This window comes from Mustelus asterias, chromosome 21 (genome assembly GCF_964213995.1).
Source record: "Mustelus asterias chromosome 21, sMusAst1.hap1.1, whole genome shotgun sequence".
NCBI classification, from domain to species: Eukaryota; Metazoa; Chordata; class Chondrichthyes; order Carcharhiniformes; family Triakidae; genus Mustelus; species Mustelus asterias.
The window spans coordinates 69,317,073-69,322,007 of record NC_135821.1 but is presented as its reverse complement, the minus strand read 5'-3'; positions in this window follow the sequence as shown (position 1 = coordinate 69,322,007).

The window sequence follows — 4,935 nt, the reverse complement described above, 5'->3', positions numbered from 1 at the left end:
CTTTGCTTCTTAACCCGTCACTGAGCCTTTGGCCCTACATTCATCACTTGTTTCTCCCCCATTACAAGGTATTGTAGAAAACCCCTCAAAATTATGGCCAAATGGTTCGAGGTCCTCACCATCTTCTGTTGATCTCCCACTTAAAGGTGGCATGGTGGCACAGTGGTTAGCACTGCAGCCTCATGGCGCCAGGGACCCGGGTTCGATTCCTGGCTTGGGTCTCTGTCTGTGTGGAGTCTGCACGCTCTCCCCATGTCTGTGTGGGTTTCCTCCGGGTGCTACGGTTTCCTCCCACAGTCCAAAGATGTGTGGATTAGGTGGATTGGCCCTTAGTGTCAGGGGGATTAGTAGGGTAAATGCATGGGGTTACGGGGATAGGGCCAGGGTGGGATTGTTGTCGGTACAGTCTCAATGGGCCGAATGGCCTCCTTCTGCATTGTAGGGATTCTATGATATTGGCTATGCTAAATTCTCCTCAGTGTGCCTGAACAGATGCTGGAGTGTGGCGACTAGGGGATTTTCACAGTAACTTCATTGCAGTGTTAAGGTAAGCCTACTTGTGACAAATAAACTAATTGGGAAGGCTAATGTTATCATTTTTTGTGAGGGGAATTGAATATAAAAAATAAAGAGGTTCAGTGGTAGAGGGGACTAATGAGACCACACTTGGAGTACTGTGTATAGTATTGGTCATCTTATTCAAGGAAGGATATAAATGCGTTGGAAGTAGCTTTGAGAAGGTTTACTGGATTAATACCTGTAATGGGTGGGCGGTCTTACTGAAGAAAGGTTAGTCAAGCTAGACTTGTATCTGTTGGAGTTTAGAAGAGTAAAAGATTTGTTTTATAATCCTCCTGTGAAGCAACTTGGGATATTTCATTGTATTAAAATGGAAATGTAAATGCAAGTTCTTGTTGTTTCCTCACCCGTTGGCTGTGCATCCTGAATTTTCTGATGGGGTTCAGAACATCTATCACATTTAAAAAGGGAAATGCCAAAATTAAAAGTGGTTACATTGAAGACTTAATAACATCGATGAGTTAATTAGATGGGCAGCTTATCAAACACACTAAATAAATATAAAAGTGAATGTTCAGCCAGGCATTTCATATCTCTATAATTCAGGATCCTTCAATGCAAAGGTTCACTTCTGATGTTTCTGAGAAACTAACTAGCTGGAGTGTGAGGCAGAAAGTGTGGCCGTATGGGGACAACTAATGTAGGATTACATTGATTACATATAGCTTGCGTCTATTTAAAGAGACATGAGGTGGAGATACCAGCATTGGACTGGGGTGGGCACAGTAAGGAGTCTCACAACACCAGGTTTAGAGTCCAACAGGTTTATCTGGAATCACGAGCTTTCGGAGCGCTGCTCCTTCCTCAGGTGAGTGGAGAGTTGGGTTCACAAAATGGCATTCATAGACAAAGCCACAAAGGCACTCGCACTGTCTGTACCTGTAGAGACTTGATTACTTGTAAAGACTCGCATTCCAATCATTATCTTGCAATTGTGTCTTTGTCTATATATGCTATGTTTGGGAACCCAACTCTTACTCACCCGATGAAGGAGCGAGACTCAGAACGCTCGAGATTCCAAATAAACCTGTTGGACTTTAACCTGGTGTTGTGAGACTTTTTACTTTAAACAAACAGCTCGGTCTCAATTGGTAGCATTCTCTGTCTCTGAGTTGTTAGCTTTCAGGTTAAAAATTCCACTCCAGGGTTTGCTCACAAACATCAAGTTGCCACTCCAGGGCAGTACTGAGGGAGTGCTGCACTGTCATTTTTTTTTAAGTTTAAAGTTTATTTATTACGTCACAAGTAGGCTTGCGTTAACACTGCAATGAGGTTACAGTGAAAATCCCCTATTCGCCACACTCTGGCGCCTGTTCGGGATACACTGAGGGTGAATTTAGCATGGCCAATCCATCTAACCAGCACATCTTTCGGACTGTGGGAGGAAACCAGAGCACCCCTGGAGGAAACTTTCGCAGACGGGCAGAATGTGCAAACTCCGCACAGACAGTGACCCAAGCCAGGAATTGAACACCGTTCCCTGGCGCTGTGAGGCTGCAGTGTTAACCACTGTGCCAACGTGCCGACCATCAAATGAGAGGTTAATTTGAGGCCCAGTGTGCACGCGTAGTTGGATGTAAGTCCAAAGATGTGCGGGTTAGGTGGATTGGCCATGCTAAATTGCCCCTTAGTGTCAGGGGGACCAGCTAGGATAAATGCATGGGGTTATGGGGATAAGGCCTGGGTGGGGTTATGGTCGGTGCAGACTCAATGGGCCGAATGGCCTCCTTCTGCACTGTAGAGATTCTATGATTCTATGATTCTCTATGACTCTATAAAGCACTATTTTGAAGAGGAGCTGGGGGGTTATTCCTGCCATCCTGGCAAATGTTCATTCCTCTAACTGATATCACAGATAGTATTTGGTCATTGAGGGAATCTACTTCTGTGGATTTTTGCTCTGGTGCTTTTGGGGGCGGAGGCTGAAGACTGAAATTCCCAGCATGCCATGGGGCTCTGGCAGAGCTGTGGCTCAGACATGCCCAGGATCCGTCAATATCTCTGTGCTGCTGAGAATTTGTGAAGTCCTAAGACAGGTGTCAGCTCAGCGTGGGTGGAGTGAGGCTCTTTGCTCTGTGAAGCTGAGAACTGGGGTGGGGCCGGGGGGTGGGGTGGGGCGGGGGGGGGGGTGGGGGGGGAGGGTGGGGGGGAAGAGAAGTCCATGAGGGCCAGTTGATTACTTACTGCAGCTGGAGGGGCTGGAATTCTGCTGGTGATCAGTTACTGGGCCGTAGCCTTGCAACCCCAGTGGGACGCAGACCCAGGAGAAGAGATTGAGCTGCTTTGAGGTGAGAAGTTTTTGGGGAAATTTGAGCTTGTGTCCTGTTGACTGACAACTCGTTGCAGGCAGAAGAAGTAGGACAATGTTCAGGATGAGTTGGAGTTTCTGTCAAAGGGAAATCAGAGACTATGGGTTGGATTTTTGCCGACTCAGGGAGACTCCATGGACTTCTAAAGATGGTGGCTTGGACACGATTCTGGGATTCCCAACCCCATTCCCTGCTTTTCCAAGTTGTAACAGTGTCTTTTAATGATTCAGGCTGGTTCTAGTCATGAGCCCAGACCCTGCAGTCCTGATCTGGTCATTGTGGGGTTGGGCACATCCTCCTTCTCTGCAGATTTCACGGTGTCGGGCCAGGTTTTAAGAGTTGCGGTATACAGCACCTCGGCAGCGCCTCTGGTATGTAGAGGGACAGGTAGTATTGAGGAAGCGGGGGGGTGGGGAGGGGCACTGAAGAAGGAGTTGGACAGGCTAGGAGAGTGGGCAAATAAGTGGCAGATGGAATACAATGTGGAAAGATGTGAGGTTATGCACTTTGGAAGGATGAATGGAGGCATAGACTATTTTCTAAATGGGAAAATGCTTAGGAAATCAGAAACACAAAGGGAGTCATTGTTCAAGATTCTCTTAAGGTTAACATGCAAGTTCAGTCGGCAGTTAGGAAGGCAAATGCAATGTTAGCATTCATGTCAAGAGGGCTAGAATACAAGAGCAGAGATGTACTTCTGAGGCTGTATAAGGCTCTGGTCAGATCCCATTTGGAGTATTGTGAGCAGTTTTGGGCTCCTTATCTAAGGAAGGACGTGCTGGCCTTGGAAAGGGTCCAGAGAAGGTTCACAAGAATGATCCTAGGAATGAAGAGCTTGTCATATGTGGAACGGTTGAGGACTCTGGGTCTGGACTCATTCGATGTTTAGAAGGATGAGGGGGGATCTTATTGAAACTTACAGGACACTGCGAGGCCTGGATAGAGTGGATGTGGGGAGGATATTCCACTAGTAGGAAAAACTAGAACCAGAGGGCATAGCCTCAGGCTAAAGGGACGATCCTTTAAAACAGAGATGAGGAGGAATTTCTTCAGCCCAAGGGTGGTGAATCTGTGGAACTCTTTGCCGTGGAAGGCTGTGGAGGTTGATTCAGTGACTTCTATTGTTGAATTATGCACTGGACCTAAGATAGGATAATGTTAAATGCCTCAAAGCCCTCCAAGAGATGGAGAACATTCATACTAATGGACCTTTATCTCCAAGCGAAACTACAAATTCATCTTTTTTAAGCACTAGAAGTTTTATGGACTCAAATTGTACAGTAGATAAGATTAGTAGAATCCTACAGTGTAGAAGGAGGCCATTCAGCCCATTGAGTCTGCACAATCCCACCCAAGCCCCATCCCCATAACTCCATGCATTTACCCTAACACTAAGGGGCAATCTAGCATGGCCAATCCACTTAACCTGCACATCTTTGGACTGTGGAAGGAACTGGAGCACCCGGAGGAAACCCACACAGACATGGGGAGAACGTGCAAATTCTGCACAGACAGTGACCCAAGCTGGGAATTGAACCCGGGTCCCTGGCGCTGTGAGGCAGCAGTGCTAACCACTGTGCCACCGGTGCCGTCCCATAATATACACAATGCTTAATGCCCACCAGAACATCGAACACGTTTTTGAGATCAATTTCTCAGATTGATTCAAGGTTGATTTAACTTGCATTAAACTTGAGTTTTTGATGATGGGAAGTCTTGTTCCAAGGATCACAAAGTCTCTGTTCACTACACTGACTCGGATGTTCACTGAACTCCAAGTGAACTGAAGATGTTCGCTAAGCTACCACAGAGATAATGCTGGACCAGCCAGCTTGCTTATATCTCAGGGGGTGAGTCCTTCCCTCCTTATGTAAGTTGCCTCAAAGAAATCCCAGACCCGTTTTTCTCAGTAATTAAGTTAATGTGTTATTAATCAATTGCGTCATTCTGGACAGTGCCGACAACCACCTGTTTGACCTTTGACCCTCAATTAACAAATGACCAGATCAAACTAACTAAACTGCTTGCGCAGGGAGCTACTTATCGG